The following is a 19167-nucleotide window of genomic DNA, read 5'->3' as shown; positions in this document are numbered from 1 at the left end:
ACTGGGCCACTGACTCCGACCCAAGTAAATGTCATTTAATCTCAGTGTCATTTAATCCTCCCATCAATCAATCTGTGAGTTAGCTGCTGTTACTATCTCCATTTCATGCAAAGTAATTAGCATATTCATCACATCACTGCTCTTTGATGTTACTACTGTAACTGTTTTGGGGCACCATGAATCATCCCCATGTAAGACAGTTGATAAATGTATGTGTTCTGACTGGTCTACCAACTGGCCATGCCTCATCTCCCTCTCCTCAGATCTCCTTAAAACCTGAGACATAATGATATTGAAATTAAGCTAACTTAATAATCTACAATAATCTCTAAGTGTTCAAGTGAAAGAAAGAGTCACATGTCTCTCACTTTAAATCAAAAGCTGGAAATGATTAATTTTAATAAGGAAGGCAAGTTGAAAGCAGAAGCTGAAAAGGCCTCCTGAGCTAAACAGCCAAGCTGTGAATGCAAAGGAAAAGTTCTTGAAGGAAATTAAAAGTGCTATTCCAGTGAACACAAGAATGATGAGAAAGCAAAACAGCATTATTGATGACAGGGAGAAAGTTTGAGTGGTCTGGAGATCAAACCAGTCACAGCATTCTCTTAAATCAAAGCCTAATCCAGAGTAAGGCCCTAACTCCCTTCAAGTCTGTGATGGCTGAGAAGTCAAGAGCTATAGGAGAAGAGCACAGGTTGTTCATGAGGTTTATGGAAAGATGCTACCTCCTAACATAAAAGTGCAAGATGAAGAAGCAAGTGCCGAGGTAGAAGCTGCAACAAGTTACCCAAAAGATCTAGCTAAGATCATTGATGAAGGTGGTGGCTATACTACACAACAGACATTTTCAATTCAGACAAAACAGCCTTATATTAGTCACACAGGATTCCATAGTTAGTGAAAAGTCAATGCTTGGCCTCAATACTTAAAAAGACAGTCTCTCTTTAGTTAGGGGCTAATATAGCTGGTGACTTTAAGCTGAAGCCAGTGTTCATTTACTATTCTGAAAGATCCTATGTCCTGTAAAAATTATTCTAAATCTACTCTAACTGTGCACTATAAATGGAACAAACCCTTGATGAAAGCACATCAGTTTACAACAAGGTTTACTGAATATTACTGCTCATTGATAACTCAACCTTGTCACCCAAGAGCTCTGACAGACATGCACAGGAGATGAATACATGCTTGCTAACACAACATCTGTTTTGCAGCACATAGATCAAGGAGTAATTCTGACTTTCAAATCTTATTTAAGAAATACATATTATAAGATGACAGCGGCCATAGTAATTCCTCTGAAGGATGTGGGCAAATTGAAAACCTTCTGGAAAGGATTCACCATTTACATCATTAAGAACACCTGTGATTCATGGGAGAAGGACAAAACATGCTTCGAAATGTTGATTCATAGGAGTTTGAAAGAAGTTGAGTCCAACTCTCATCAATGACTTTGAGGGATTCAAGACTTAAGTGGATAAGTCACTGGAGATGTGGTGGAAATAGTAAAGGAATGACAAGTAAAAGTGGAGCCTGAAGATGTGGCTGAATTGCTGCAATCTTATGATAAAACTTCAACAGAAGAGGAGTTGGTTTTTATAAGAGGGCAAAAAAAAAGTGGTTTCGTGAGCTGGAATCAACTCCTGGTGAAGATGCTGTGAATATTGTTGAAATCACAGCAAGAATTTAGAATATTACATAAGTTTAGCTAGTGAAGTGGCAGCAGGGTTTGAGAGGATAAAATGTTCTCAAACAGCATCACATGTTACCAATAAAGGACAGTTCATCGATGTGGCAAACTTTATTTCTGTCTTATTTTATAAGAAACTACCACAGCCACTCCAACCTTCAGTAACCACCACCCTGTTAAGTCAGCAGCCACTGGCATCAAGGTTAAGACCCTCCACCAGCAAAAAGATTTCAACTCTCTGAAGGCTCTGATGATTGCTAGCACTTTTAAGCTTTAAAATATTTTTAAATCAAGGTTTGTACACTTTTTAGACATAATGCTATTGTATACTTAGTAATCTACAGTATACTGTAACCATACTTTTATACGGGAAACCAAAAAATTTGTGTGATTTGCTTGTGATATGTTTTATTGTAGCAGTCCAAAACTGAACCCATGATATCTCTGAGGCATGACTGTATTTATTTTCCTTACTTCATCTATACAATACCACTAGCAGTGTGAGCTTTCTGAAATATAAACATGACCATGTTTCTCCCCTGGCTAAAATTTCTCAATAGTTTCCCATCACCTATAGAAATCAAAATTCCTTAATATAGCATAAGGGCCTTCACATCCTCCTCTGGCAGCTGGCCAGTCCAAACATCCCCACTTGCCTCTTCTTATAGGGGACCTTTTATTCCAACCACACTGGACCATTTGCCATTCCAAAGATTCATTGCTTCATACTGCTGTAACTTCACCTTAATTGTCTCAAATGAAACCTTCCCTGACCTATCCTAGCAGATTTACAATACAGAGCACTTACCACATTATGTAGTATAGTTGATCCTCATTATTCTGTCAACAGATTCAATAATCACCATATCAAATTGAAAACATAAGCTTTTTTTTTTTTTTTTTTGCGAATTTGCCTACTTGCTAAAATTTACTTTTAATCCAATAATCAATTCTCATAGAGCTTTTGTGGTCATTAGTGGATATGCTCAGAGTGGTAAAAAATCTGAGTCACTCAACATTGCACAGTCCCAGCTGATAGGGAACAAAGCAACACTCTGCTTTCTTGTTTTAGCTCTCATACTAAAAACAAGTATCCTTTTCATAGTTTATTTTGTGCCACTTTTTAATTTTCATTTTTCCGTTGGTTATTTGTGATTTCACAAAATGGTCCCCAATCATAGCACTGAAGTGCTATCTAGTGTTTCTTTATCATCAGAAGGCTCTGGTGTGCCTTACAGAAAATATATATGTATTAGATAAGCTTTGTTTAGGCATGACTTACAAGTGAGCTTGGCTGAGGACAATGTTAATGAATCAATAATATATAATAAGGTTATCTTTAAAGAGAAATACATACAAAAGGCGGCTACATATTGACCAGTTGGTGACCAAAGGCTTGCAGGAACCTAACCCTGCATTTCCCCTTAAAACAACACCTCAGTACTTACAGAGACCATAAACCATAACTATCTTGAATAATGAGAGCTGTATTTTAATGTACATGTCTGTCTCCAATACAAAATTATTGGGCTCACTGAGGATATGGCATCTTATTTTTGTACTCTAATTCTTAATATTATTCTAGACACACCACATTTAATAAATATTCATTGAATGAAATTTTAAAATTCTGGTTTCTCATCATTGTAATATAATTTGCTCTATATAGTTAGAGTCCATGTAAGTCAAGCTACACACTGTCCCCCACCTCAATGAGGCCTTGCTCAATTGCATAATGATCTAAATGTCATCCTCCATTCCTGATCCTGTCCCTCTTTTACAGCCAAAGACTATGCTTTTTAAGTTCAAACTCAAAATGACAGCTACATCAAAAGGCATTTATATTGAAAATTCCTCAGATCAGCTGGCCTAACAGGCATAGTAGACCTCACAACTATTAGACACACTTCCAGTTAAAGTGGAAGACTGAACACACATTCCTACGTTCCCTCCCTCCTGAGTTCCCACCAAAATGACAAAACAGGTATATAATTTTTACAAAGAATAAAACAGCAATAATATTGGTGGAGAGGTGAGACAGAAATAAAAGAGAAACAGATTAGCAAACCAGAAGCATTAGAAACTGCTTTGAAGTTAGAAAACAGGTAAGAAAGGTTTGCTGGTTTGGCAAGAAGGTACATTTGATAAACTGAAAACAATTCTCTCACAAAACATCTAAAAATACTAAATAAAATACTGAAAACATCCTCTCCAAAAAAAGAAAAGTCCCCAAGAATATCCCTGTGGGCCAAGATGAAGGGAAAAAAACAAACTAATAAGTAGGTACTGAAGTTATGACTGCCTTGGAGTGTTTACTGATTTCAGTAACCAGGATTCAGAGGTTGCCATTTAGGCCCTGGCCTGTTCAAAATGAAGAATGTAATTTAGACCTACCTACATGAAGCTGAGGCCTTACAGGACTAACCCCTACTTTGTAAGAGTAGTCCAATAAAAACATGTCTGTTGGCCAAGGAAGACAATAAGGAGTTAGCCTGTCTCAGATTGGACTCCACATTAGTAGAAAAAATATCACCTGAGAATTAGTAATCACAGTTTACTCTCAAGGATTCAGGGTTCCAAATTTACCTAGTCAGTTCAGAACACCTCAAGCAGAGAAATTACAAAGTGGTCTTGGGTCAGTAGCTTCCACAGGTGCCAAAGACAAGCCTTGGCAAACCTTGGAAAGAATGTGTCCTCTAACCTGGTTGCACAGAATTTCCTTCAATAAAACCCAGCCAAGCAAGAGGACACAACTCAAAAATAAAAAAAAATTTAAAAATTTAAAAAACCACAAAAAGACAGGTAGCTGAAAACACAAGAAAATAATACTATCAGGAAAGAAAGCAAATAAGATTGAAAAATCTTATAATCTAAGGCTTTAGAAGTAAGCACAATTCCACCCAAGTGGATTTTCTCTGGGCCTCCCTCAAGAAGTCTATGTGCGCTTAAATATTCTTTTATACTAGAGTCAATAGTTACTGTGTAAAATTGAAAACATATGCTTTCTAAGACATATAGTATATTTTTTTAAATTACCATACCACCTCTTCCCAGTGAGTATTTGAAAATGTGCTAGGGCATTTTTGATGGTCTCAGTAACTGCGGTAGAAAACTAAATATTAAGGGACACTAAACACTGAGTAGTGTTTAGGTTAGGACAATCCTGCATTGCAAAGTATAGTACTGCCAAAAATGCCAGTAATGAATTGTTGAGAACCACTTTACTAATATAACTAAATGTGAAACTATTAACCATGATTAACTCTATGAAGAGTAGGGATAGAAACCTTTAACTTTCAAGGTACATTCATTCTTCCATGCTGATTTAACTTTGTATGTCATGTAGCATTAATAATGTTAAAAGTTTAATTAAAAATAAATTGATCATACATAAGTAACGGGATCATAAATAAGTTACTCATTAACCAACATAAATTCCTCCTTCCAGGTAAACTAGCTTATTCAGAGCACAAAGGATACAGAAATGCATTTGACTACCCTGAAATTCCTATGCTCAGAAAAGTAGTCTTTTCATACACTTAAAATGTTTCTTAGGTAACATATCTCCAGAATTAAAACAGATTTACTAATGCTGGTTGTGTGTACATACATGAGGTACATGATACTTCTTTGGTGAGGCAGCAGCTGCAATATTAACACTTTCTGTGGCTGACAGAAAGCTCAAGAAGGGAGTCAGGACTCAAAAAATTAACCATGTAGAGTTGTAGTGGTGGGGTGGAATGGTTCAATGGTACAGCTCAAGAGTATATTACTCAGCAAACTAATGAAAGCCTGTTGTTAACAACTGATTTATCAATAAGGCAACTCAGTTTTGCATGTGATGGGAGGCCAATTAATGTAACACCTGTACAAATGAAAATGGAAGAAGATATAACTGATGTGTATAAAAAGCAGAAAGGAAGTGTCTACTAAAAGAAGATCCGCACTTAATCGAGAACTTTGTCTCCCAAATTTTCCAAGCACACATACACACCCCTACACACACACACCCCTACACACGCAATTTGGATCTACAAATCATATCCTGACCACTACAGCATAGAAATACTTTTGCTTTCCAACTCTTTTTATTTTATAGTATAGTTGTTATACATAGGCAAAATGCAATTATATTTCATGTTAAATGGCCAATATGTTTACATCAACATCAAATAGAGGTGGGATAAGGAAAAAAATAAATTGTTTTTCTAAAAACATAACTCTTTCTCAATTATGGATACATTCATTCAACTTTTATCTTCATATTATGAGTTATTTTGCTCTGCTTAACAAAAACAATAAAGCCAAATAGAAGTTCTTGCAAACTTTGTTTCATTCTAGAATTTCAGTGTTTTCCATTTAATACTATAAACCATTATAAAGGCTTTCCAAATGCAGCTGTTATATGTATGGCAATCTTTATCTGTAAGCAAGAATAAAATTATTCAAAAAGAACTCCAAGATAGTTTTTCCCTTAAACATCTTGTTTAAACTTTTTATATATTAAAAAATCAGAACAGGTTCAAACATCATACAAAAAAAAACCTGGACTCAAGAACTAGCTCAACCTAGACCTGGGACTTGAAGAAAAACGTAAAAGAGAATGCCTAAAACAATCATCACGAGGCCATCAAGAATTTAAAAACTGAGTGATCCCTCAAGAGTTAATTTGGTAAAAGAGAAAAATAAACTGCCCAATATAGCAACCCTAAATGAAGATGGGTAAAAATATTTAAAAGTATTCGTCTAATTGAAGTGTCTAAGATACACCCTTAAGAATGCAATGTAAGAATCTATATGTTATTGTAAGCTGTTGGTAGGACGGTATCTGGTCAAGACTAGAAGAAAAAGCAGTAAAAAATTGACCTATGTCTCTAAAAGTGTCCAGGGAAGAACGTGCTTACTCTATATTCCAGGGTTTTTCAATCTTGGCACTAGTGTCACTTGGGGGCAGATAATTCTTTGTTGTGGGGTCTGTCCCAGTTAATTGCTTAGTAACAACCCTGGCCTCTACCCACAAGATGTCAGTAGCATCCCACCCCCAGATGTGACAACCAAGTATTACCAAGTACTACTTGAAGATGGCTTCAAGTATTACCAAATGTGCCATACAGGGCAAAAATACCCCCTTAAAGAATCACTGGTATATTCTAAATAACAAATAGATGTATTAGCTCTATGCTATTTCTGTTATCAGGATCACTCCACTTTTCTTGCTCACCTACTAAACGTCTCATAATATTTTGGCTTTCTAGAAACAGTATGATCGTGGTTCTAAGATGTATTTGCTAGAGAGTTATTTTATGAAATTGAAAAGATGTCACAGAGGAAGGCCCAGACCAAAAGTAAAGTGAAAGCTTTCTTTTAAGAATCAAGCCACATACTTTCCACATTTCCCCACAAAGCTTAGCAAGATGTCTCAAGCCTGTAATCTCAGCACTAATGGGAGACCAAGAAGGGAAGAGGGCTTGAAACCAGGAGATCTGATACCAGGCTGGGCAATACAGTGAGACCTAGACTCTACAAAAATTAAAAACAAAAATTTAGCTGGGCATAGTGGTGTGGACCTGTAGTCCCAGCTACTTGGGAGGCTGAGCTGGGAGGATCACTAGAACCCGGAAATTCAAGGCTGCAGTGAGCTATGATCAGGCCACTGCACTCAAATGAGTCAGAGGGAGATGCTGTGTTTAAAAAAAAAAAAAAAAAAAGTTGTATATTCCTTACTACTATCAGTATCTTTATTTTCTGTTCTTTTTTCTCTATTTTTTTTTACAGTTCCTCTGCTCGTTCCCCTCCCCTATATGACAAGACCCACACTCATCCATCATCTTTCCAGTTAATGTCCTCCCATTGTTTTTAACAGTATATAATGTAGGGATAAATGATTGTTGACTAAATAATACCCAAGTAGGCAGTCTCTAAAGAACTTTTCCATCCTTTAGTCAAATATGAGAACAACCTGCTCAAATTTAGGGACTATAACAACTTTTTTAAAAAGAAAATAACCTTTAAAACAAGATCAGGGTTTATTTTGGTGAAGAGACTAGCATCTTGGGGGATGGGGGCAGGGAATCTCCAAACCCTGAAAATCCAGAGACTGCCTTTGCCTAGAAATCCCTTGAAAACCTCAAGATACCCTATGTCATTTGGTTTGCCATGGCGAATTACATTTATCTTTTACTCTTCCTTCCCTCTGCCACCATTGTCTCTCAGGCTTTCCTTAATTCACCTTTAAATTTTTACAAGCCTCTTTCCACCATTCTCTTTTTCACTATAATCTACTCATGATAAGACTATCACATCAATCTCATTAAAAAAGCATTTTAATAACCAGATTGCATTAGAAAAACATGATTTTCTGTCATCTGTGATGTTTAAATTTTTCTTAATATCTTAGCTTTCCATCTGTTCAACCTAACACACTCTTATTCCTTAATATAAACTCTCTTTTCTAAACACATTAATGGTTTTACTTCCTAAATGTACAACCACGTATCTAATTCCCACCTAAATGCCTTCACTCATGTTACTCATTCCATCTAAGGAATATTTTTTTTCCTTGGTTAATCCACACTTACCCATTTATGACCTACTTACTGCTTTTGTAGAATCAAAATTTTAGCGCTAAAATGAGTCGCTTAACTCACCTCAAAATTAACTCAATCAAGTAAGTAGCAAGTCTCTCCCCACAGGTGAACATTTCTTCTTCTGAATTCTTTCAGAACTTACAGTCTGCCACACATGATAAAACACTACTTATACAGCTAAACTGTGTTTTCCCTTAACATCTTCAATTTAAAAAAAATAGTAATAAGCAAAGTCTATCTATGTTCATGGATGATGCTTGACTGGGGAAATACAAAGAAACTGTTTCTTCCCTCAAATAAACTATATAAAATAATCATTTTATTTTGTGTAATGCCAGTATATACATAAACAGATTTACTTTTAGCAAACAATTGAGGACTCATAAACATTAGAAATCTAGACTTTGTATGCAGATTGCTTTACAAATTTCTACTGCAGAATAACAAATTCTAAGTTGCTCTTTTTGGAGATATTTTGCAAAAGAGGGAACTCCAGGTATGGATGATAAAAGAGAAGGGAACTAGATAAATGGCAGAGTAGGAGCACAGAATGTCAGCGGTACACACTCCTTAGAAGAAATAACAGAGGAAGAGACAAAATAAATTTGCAGCCTTCAATCTAGAATTGCAGAGTCTGTTGGGAAGGAGGGAATAGAGAGCCAAGTCAGTGTTCCATGGTTACATTCTGATGAGTACTGGCATGAAATAATCAAGGGTGGAAACAAACTATAAATACCGACTTGGCTATAGCGAGCTGAGCGAGTTAAATAAAGGTTACTAAAGGCTTTTTTTTTTTTTTTTTAAATCTCAAACATCCAAGTTACGCTATCTCTAGGACAAAAGTTGGAATCTATAACTTTTAAGTGAACATAAGAAAGAATCTGAATAAAATACCCTCAAAAATACCTCCTAGGATTTATAAGCACTTTTTTTTCCAGGGGCAGGGGGCCTTGTTGGAAGTCCTGAAAAGTTTCTTTCAAGAAAGTAATGGTGAATGGAAACTAATTGAATAGTATCTGGTATTTCCAAGTTGAATAGCATAAAATGATAATCTGTTTGATACATTTAACATTTTAATTGGTGAATACTAAAACTTTACAGAATCTTTGCAGGTTAACTGACAACTCAGTCTCCTTAACCTTATTTACTCTGTAATAATTTAAATACCTTCATGAAAAATTTCTCTACCTAGTGGTTTTCAAGAACTTTATGCTAAGGATTGGTAAGGGCATACTGAGACTACTTTGTCTCACAAGATATTCCGATCTTTTAAAAACGTGGCTTACATCTTTTTTTCCATTTACCCCGATTTCAAAAGATTACTAGTTGAAAAATAAAAAGCATTTAAATTGGTTTGTATAAAAATATGCAAGGCTGCCAGGTGCAGTGGCTCACACCTGTAATCCCAGCACTTTGGGAGGCTGAGGCAGGTGGATCACCAGGTCAGGAGTTCAAGACAAGCCTGGCTAACATGGCGAAACTCCATCTCTACTAGAAACACAAAAATTAGCTGGGTGTGGTGGCACATGTCTGTAATCCCAGCTACTTGGGAGGCTGAGGCAGGTGGATCACCAGGTCAGGAGATCAAGACAAGCCTGGCTAACATGGCAAAACTCCATCTCTACTAGAAACACAAAAATTAGCTGGGTGTGGTGGCACACGTCTGTAATCCCAGCTACTTGGGAGGCTGAGGCAGGAGAATCGCTTGAACTCGGGAAACAGAGGTTGCAGTGAGCCAGGATCATGAGATCACACCACTGCACTCCAGCCTGAGGGACAGAGCAAGACTCCATGTCAGGGGAAAAAAAAAAAACCAACGGCATGATTATCATTTCATTTCAAAAATAAGCAACTTTAATAAACTAAACTTCTTTACTCAATTATCTGAGTTTCTTATATCAAAGCTCTTTATAAGAAACCCAATTATCTGAGCAGCTCCTTATATAAGGAGCTAGAAGGATATTAAAGAGGAATAAAAAAGGCAAATAATTTTTTATGTAACTAAAGTTAAATTTTCCATTAACATTTTATTATGTGCATATAGACATACATATTCTAGTAAATAAAAGACACATCCACTTGAAGATAGCCACATTCAAACTTCAAATGGTATTTATTACAGTTAATGAAAAAAAGCAATGTTTCTTTTAGAAAAGTAGCTCAAGCACTAAGCTGCTAATACCAATAAAGTATTTATAATATTCTACAGATTTATAAATTCTGCCATTAGAGAATGAAAACAAAATTTTCTGAAACATCCAAGAATATGTAAACAATTGACATTCACCCTCACCATATCACCAGATTGGATGCTGTTCAAATGAGCTATGACTAGAATTAGTACTCCCAATTCCTTGGTAATCCATTATTACTAAATAGAGTTTCATTTTCTTTATATGCATCATATATTGTGTTTGATACAAGATGATGGGAGTTTTATTTTTTATATAAAACCAAGTTGGGCAGGGCACCGTGGCTCATGCCTGTAATCCCAGCACTTTGGGAGGCTGAAGTGGCTGGATCATGGGGTCAGGAGTTCAAGACCATTCTGACCAAGATGGTGAAACCCTGTCTCTACTAAAAAATACAAAAATTAGCTGGGCATGGTGGCACACGCCTGTAATCCCAGCTACTTGGAAGGCTGAGGTAGAGAATTGCTTGAACCCAGGAGGTTGCAGTGAGCCGAGATTGTGCCACTGCACTCAAGCCTGGGTGACAGAGCGAGAGACTCCAGTCTCAAAACAAAAAACAAAACAACAAAACAACAAGTAGATGCTTTGGAAAGACCCCCCCCCCCAAAAAAAGTAAGTGACAAAACAACAAAACAAAACAAAATAAACTGCTGTAAAATTAAGGATAAAGAAGTATAAACAATTGAGGAGACATAAAACATTAGAAATCTAGATTTTATATGCCGATTGCTTCACAATCTTTTAAGTTCTCACTCCAAAGCTGGTAATCAGTGATAATGCATTGGCTTATAGAAGAATGATGACCCAAAGCACTGGCAAAAGATGCGTACCCAAAGAAAAGACTGACACATGAATGCACATTTTTAAGTAATATATTATTTAAGATATGTATGAATAGTTTTTTATGACTTTTCACTTAATTCACTTTCAGTTAACCAAAACCACCACCAGTTCTGATCAAAAGAGATTAAAGGCTTTTACTCATAATAGAGGCATCAGAATTTTTTCTGGATATCCCACAAAAAGCTGTTGGCAATAGATGCCTTTAGAATAATGTTTCTCAGCCTCAGCACTACTAACATTTTGGGCTGGATGATTCCTTGTTGAGGGGGGTTGTCCTGTGCACTGTCTGCAGCATCCCTGACCTATACATTATACATAGCAGTAGCAACACCTGTCACAATATTTGTGACAGCCAAATATTCCTGGAGAGAGTTCAGCAAAATCACCCCGATTGAGAAATACTGACAAAGGGATGAAGACGGAACAAAAACACTTATCAGTTCCACCTCCCTTTTCTGAACCATTAAAATTACCATTGTGGTAATTTCAATATAAAGCGCCCCCGCCCCCCGCTCCCCCCCCCCCCCCCCCACGCCTCCCCACCACCACAAGACAGCTATGTCTTAATTCCTGACGCCTGGATATGTTACATTTGGAAAGTTTCACAGGTGTGATTAAATTAAAGCTCTTGTGATGGGGAGGTTATTCCAGAGGACACTAAATGCCCTCACAAGTGGGAGATGTCCCTGCCTCCCTCCCCCCCACACACACACGCAGGGAGATGAAAAACAAAGCTGAGAGAGATTTGAAATGCTGGCCTTAAAGACTGCAGTGTGCAGCCACAAGCTAAGGAATGCCAGAAGCCACCAGAAACTATGGAAAAGGCAACAAATGGGTTCTCCCTTAGATTTTCTGGAGGAAAAATGTCCCTGTTGACACCCTGATTTTGGCCCAATTATACTGATTTCAGATGTCTGGCCTCCAGAATTGTAAGAGAATAAATATATTTATAAGCCACTAAGTCTGTGGCAATTTGTTGCAACAGTCATGGAAAACTAATAAAATCATAAAAAGATTTTACTTAAAAAACGTAATTTTTAAATCTGCAACAAGCAAATGAGCGGAGAGCATTTGTGCTCTCCAATATGTGGAGAGCATATAACACACATTGAAACATGGTGGTATCAATAATATTGCCAAATGCTTATGTCAGCATTAACTATGACTAAACATCAACCTCTTGATAGCAAGAAGAAAAAACAAAAAGGCTCAAATAGTAAAACTGGATATATATGTCCAAGGCTCATATGAATGAAAACACATAAATCATCTACTCATGTGATGAATGTAATTGCCAGTTGTATAAGCGCTATGTTATAATTTGTTCTGTACTGAAAAGATAAATTATGAATGAGGCCACCTTATGATGGCCATCTTGGAGAACCATGCCTGAACATTCATTAGTAGAAAAGAAACAAGAAGGCAGAGGAGGGAAGAATATGCAAGAGAGTAAAGCAATGGGAATCAATAATATATGCGCAAATGTATTGACCTGGTGAGACAGACTGAAGTTCTAGCATTAGAGTTATCTAAATGATACATAACCTCAAAAGCCATGTTGAATGATTTCATTATTAAAACGGAATATTCCACAGGATGTATTTACACTCAAATAGTGGCTCTTGGAGATTTTAACAATATAATCATGCTCCTGTCCCATACTAGACCTACTAAATTAGAATCCTTTAGTGTAGGATAACTCCAAAGGATTCTGATGCTCACGTAAGTAAAGAACCCCCGCCAGAGTCACTTCATGGTAAAATGACCTACAGAACAACATACAAAGTATGTACCTATCCTTCAAGTATGCATTTACCTAAACCATCTTAGTATTTTCCTAAGTTAAAATTTCTCCCAAAATGTACCCCTCTGAGTTCCACCACAGAATTTCTCTAAAAGAATCTCTCACCCTTAGCTTTTCCTTTCCTAGGCATATGGCCCCTAGTCTGCTCAGAGATCATTTTCCCCACACTTTCTCACTAATTTTTCTTTAGAAGTCCGACATATCTCCAGCTGCCCTATTCTATCTTCTAACAACATTAATCCTACCCAACTAATATCTAACAATATCCTACAGAACAAAGGAACTATGAAAAAGTTCTGCTAATATGCTATAAAATAAGCCAAGATTTAAAAAAATGCTCTATTGCCTACTCTAATAAATATTCTAAGTACATTTATCAAATGAAATTCAATCATTTTTTATAAAATATTTCTTCCAAAAGCATAAAATCATGAACTGGGTCTATAAAAAGGCAATAAGCTAAGCTCCTTCAATTAAATCTTCACTTAGTGCTACTAAGTAGCTAACAAAGTACTGGGTTGTGTGAAGAATACAAAGTGTCTGAAAATCTCAGTGATTTATAAACAACTTTACCAGTATTGGAGTAGAAGAAAGGGGAATAGAGAAGATGAGGAGGGTAACTAAATACCACCCAAAAGGTATCTCTCTTTTTGGGGAAGAGGCCAAAAACAAAGCAATGCAAGTTAGTGGTCAAATAAGTTGTGTATTAACTTTTCACCCTCCCACAAACATCTCTATCAACTAACGCATATTTCCAGGCTTTTCTGTTTACCTTAATGCTCTTCAGAAATTTCAATCACATCAAATTTTGATTTCTGCTTCCACCAACAATGTGAGAACCCGTTAACCTGTTAACTTCTATCCTCTTCAAAAGTATTATCAAACATTTTTCATCTGTTAATTGGTGAAACAGTATCTTATAGTTTTTATTTATAATATTTGTAGGTATGAAGTTGAATACCTTTACATACGCTTACAAAACACTTGCATTTCCTTTTCTGAGAATTACTCTGTTCATGATCTTTGCCCACTTGATGGTTAGTCTTTTCCTAACTGGTTGGTAGGTACTTTATATATTAATGACGTTAGACTCTTGTTTATCATACAAATTCAAATACTTCTACCAGTTCCTCTACTATCATCAAGCTATTTTTATTTTCTTTCCTTTTTGTATATATTTTGTCTTCCTCAATCAAACTGCAAATCATCCCCATGAAAGATACATTTCTTTTGTATATCTCCAGGAGAATGCTTTTTAGATACTTCAGATTTCAAGATCAAATTTAAAAAGAGGAGAGTTGGATATTTTGCAGCTGTTGAATAAGTGCAAACATGAATTATTACAGGGGCACCTACCTGGATTGTCTGTTTAACCCCATTACGTGTGGTTACAGCAAGTAAAACCAAGTTCTAATAATGAGATGCAGTTTATTGAACAGGGAAGAATTAGATGACCTTTCTCCAGTTTCCTAAGCACGTACCATGACAATTCAGAAGTTGCTGGTGGCCATATTTTCCACTAAGAGGACTAGGAAGTGGTCTTCTGCAGCCAGAGAAGGAATGAAGCAAATGCACAGAGAACAGAGAAAAGAAAAAAACATGCCCTGCAGGCACTGGAGTCCTAGTCCTTGCATTCCACTGGACATTGGCTGCCTCTTAACAATAAATCCCCCTTACCTAAAACAGCAGGAATGGATTTCTATCACTTATGGCCAAAAGTGACCTGTTTACTATAACTATCATTTTATAAAGGGGCATTTTAACATCAAAACCTCAGGAAGAACCTCAGATTTTTTTTAAAGGATGATTTATTTAATGACAGCTATGTGCCAGAACAGGTCTAAGTCCTTGAAACATAATGTTAATCAAAAGAGACAAGCTCAGCGGGGTGTGGCTGTTCGCTTAAGATTCCAGTGCTTTGAGGCACTGAGGCGAGAGAATCCCTTAATGTTAGGAGTTTGAGAGCAGCCTGGGCAATATAGTGAGACTCCATCTCTACAAAAAAAAAGTTTTTTTTTTTTAAATTAGCTGGGCATGGTGGTTGTTTCCTGTAGTCCTACCTACCAGGAGACTGAGGTGGGAGGATCACTTGAGCCTAGGAGTTCCCAGGCTGCAGTGAGCTGTGATCACACCACTGCACTCCAGCCTGGGTGACAGAGTGAGATTCTATCTCAAAAACAAAAACAAAAAAAGAGACAAGATCAGTGATATCATGGGCTTATATTCTAGTGAGCATGCAGATTATAAAATAATACAAAAATATAGTATCAGATAGTGATAAATGGTTTGCAGATTTTTTTTTTCCTGAGACATAGTTTCACTCTTGTTCCCCAGGCAATGGCATTATCTCGGCTCACTGCAACCTCTGCCTCCTGGGTTCAAGCAATTCTCCTGCCTCAGCCTCCTGAGTAGCTGGAATCACAGGCATGGGCCACCACGCCCAGTTAATTTTGTATTTTTAGTAGAGACGGGTTTTTCCATGCTGGTAAGGTTGGTCTCCAAATCCCAACCTCAGGTGATTCACCTGCCTTGGCCTCCCAAAGTGCTGGGATTACAGGCATGAAGAAATTTTTAAATAAAAAAGGTAATGGGATAAAGGGAGATGAGCCTAGTGTCATTCTGGAAAGATGGTTAGGCAGTAATGCTTGTCTAAAAAGGTGATACTTGAACTACAACACGAAATGATGAAAAGGAGTCACTCATGTAATGACTTAGGAAAAGAGTTCCAGACAGAGTGAACGGAGTACAAAAGCCCTAAGTTAGGAGCAAGTCATGGCATTGAAGAGGAACAAAATGAAGGGCAATGTAGACGAAATACAGTAAAAAGTAGAGGAAGAGGGTATAGAAATGATAGATTTAAGAGGAAAAGATGTAAACTAGCAAAGGATGGATTAGATCATGTACAAAACTAGCAAGCAGCAGAAAGGATTTTAAAATAACTTGAGCTTTATGAAATACTCATTATATTATCTTTAATTCTCATTTTGCCTTGGGTCAGTGGTAACTTTGACAGATAGGCCTTTAGAAACTTTCATTCCCAAGTCCTTAACATAGTCCTAAAGTTGGCCAGAAATGAATATATTCCTAAGCAGAAAGTATCTCTTCTAGTACACTATAGTTAAAAAAGAAAAAAAGAATTTTCAGATGAAAGCAATCATCTTAAAGGAAAGAAGGAAAATAACCTAGAATGAAGGAATAATAGAAACGACTTCAAATTTTGTTCTGTTCACTACTCTGTGAATAAATTTACCATATAAAGATTACAGAAAGGTCTTTGAATTAGTCTATCATAATTAAGGAAGGTCATAAAACCTAAGTTCTTTCTAAACTACCATCAATGTGACAGCCTGTTTACTGAGTTCATTATTATTGAACTGGACATTAACAAAGTTAAATACCATCAGAAAAGAAAAAGTAGAAACCAGCCTTCTGACTTTATTACCCCTGGTAAGAATGGTCACAGCTTAATGGTCAACAAAGTTGTGGGCTTTAATCTTATCTCTATGACTATGACAGAGGAAGAACTTCCCCTCTGTGTTGAAATGAACACTAAAATTAGGTACACGGGATGCTTCAATATCTTCTCCAAAAGCTTTTTATAAGAAGACACCAATTTGTTTAAAAGAGGTTTGGATATAGTTACACACCACGGAAGAGTGATGATCTTTCCAGATCCTTCCAAACGACTTATATCTGTGTACACTATGCAAGTAATTAAACCTACACTGCTTCTAAGATTAATGCAAGTCAAGTCAGATCTTTGAAAGCCATAATGTATTCAGGAATCTTATCTTTCATCATGTTAGATGTATACTTAAACCACAGTAGACTGTTAATAAGAGAGTCTATAAAGAATGATACTTTGTGAGCGTGGTGTGTGTTAAAGAAAGAAAAGTCATTAAACACCTTGACTGAGCCTTGCTTCTGAGTGCATCCTCCTCAGCACACTTACCAGCAGTTTGGCAAAGTGCCCAGGATGATTAGCAGCCAAGGTATATGTAAACGTGGAATATAGTTAAGCCCAATTGTAAAGTCTCCCCCCAGTGGTCAGATACAAGTAACAGAGAAGGAGGAAAACCATTGCAGCTTCTGTGAGACTCAACAGGAACACTAAACAAAACTGGTCCCTACAACAAAAAAATAAAATATTTAATGCAATAATGCCACCGTATCAGAGAATAGATCTCTTGTACTTATCTGCTCTTATATTTATAAATGTGAAGACCACTTTTCTAAAGAAAGAGCCTACAGTTAAAACAAAACTAGCATAGTTTTTCTCAGCATAATTTTTAAGGAATAACTGACATATTCCCAAACAGTTTAGTATTTATTTTATCAAATGGGTAAGTGTTCATTCTTCCTGAAATAAATATCAGCACATCGCTTACATGGTTAACTATACTTACCTGAAGTAGACTTCTGATAAAAAAAAAAATTTAGTCACTTATCAAATGAATCACTCTGGAAAGAAAAATTATTAACTATTATATACCTAATGAGAGATTTACAAGACACTCGTTTTCAAAAGTCACCTAGCAATAGGCAATTTATAGTAGAGTAAGCGATGTCAAAAGTATAAATGGATTCTCTTACGTCTTTTTATTTTCTTGCTGTCTTGTACAACTAGCCTTTGACCAGCACTAATCCTGTATGATTTGTAACTCTCAGCAATAATTTGCTGATGCTACTCAATTTTAACAAAGCTCAGATGTCAAAAATATGAAAGGCATTTAATTAAAACATCTGTTGTCTTCTGCTAATCCATTATTAAGTAGTAAAGTATGTAAAGGGATAGTAAATATTCAAACAAGCAACTTCAGTTTTAAAACAACTTTTTAAAAAGGTAACAATCACAATTATGTCTTCTTGGTTATCTCAAGCTAAAAAGAGGGGAGTGGGAGAGAAAGAAGCAGGCTATGTAGTTTTCTGGAACAATTTCAGCCTAAAATGAGACTGAGAAAGAAGCAAACTGCTCCCTCAAATGTTTAAAAATATGATTCATTTTTAAAAATCCAACAGTTGGTCTAAAGAAAAAAAAAAAGATTCTGTCTTACATAGAGCTACTAGACTTGCTTAAGCACCTTCATTTTTCCAGTGTTGATTTTACCTAGAATGTAAAATAATTCATTTTCACATTCGAGATGGAAAAGAATTCGGTGGCATCAGTAAGAACACATACACACCTCTTCCATAAAGATGGTGTGCAGCCTTCATAGGACAGAACTGAGTAATTAAAAGTGTCACCATTTGTGTATTATGTAACCGTAGTCTAGAATATAAGAACCATGGACATCAAAGGGTAACATATCGTATGAACACGTATATAAAGACCTATTTAAATAGATGATACATTAAAGGTACAAATGACCTCAAAATGACACAATCCACAAAAGTTCTTTGTTTACTGTTAATAAGGCCTCAAAAAGAACTATAATGAGGCCTACCACTCTGTCATCACTGCACAGTAGATGCCTGCAATAAGCAATATTACTTGAGGTCCACTGCTATATCTATATAAGGAAACTACCGCATTACTAACAATGTTACTTCGCCTGATATATTCGACCAACATAAGTTTATAAATGATTTGCAAGATTTCATGGAATGAAATGGCTGCTAAATCATACTTCAATTGAAGACCATTTTAACTCACCCCAAACGTTCTCAGCTACACTACAAGACCACTTGAAGCACAAAGTAAAATTCCAGCACTCTCCAAAGGCGCAGGAAAGAGTAAAATGTGGCTAGCCTGAGCTTAACCGGCTGTTTATAAGTAATGCGGAGAATTTTCTGAGCTTCCCCGTTCAGTCTTCAGTTCTCTTCTTCGCTTCACCCCCCACCCCATACACAGATTCCCACCCAGCTGATGGAAGTTTAACAAATGTAATCTCGAGCTGCAATCCCAGAAACTGGTAAGACTGAGAATAAACTCCCAATAAACTGTTAAAAAGTCCTTCTGCAAAAAAACATCTACCAACCAATCCACATCCCGTCACCACACGGTCAGATCCCTCAATCGACTCCCCTGCTGACCCTCCAGCCAGCCAAAAAAAA

General features: G+C 36.5%; 1 protein-coding gene across 3 annotated transcripts in view; it reads right to left on the bottom strand.

Annotated features, from left to right (window-relative positions):
* Positions 1-19167, bottom strand: part of MPP6 (membrane palmitoylated protein 6) — a 126863-nt gene that overhangs the window by 106748 nt on the left and 948 nt on the right. The gene's annotated exons all lie outside the window — the stretch shown is intronic.

Source organism: Cebus imitator, unplaced genomic scaffold (genome assembly GCF_001604975.1).
Source record: "Cebus imitator isolate Cc_AM_T3 unplaced genomic scaffold, Cebus_imitator-1.0 Scaffold45, whole genome shotgun sequence".
Classification (NCBI taxonomy): Eukaryota; Metazoa; Chordata; class Mammalia; order Primates; family Cebidae; genus Cebus; species Cebus imitator.
This window is presented reverse-complemented; position numbering and strand designations above follow the sequence as displayed.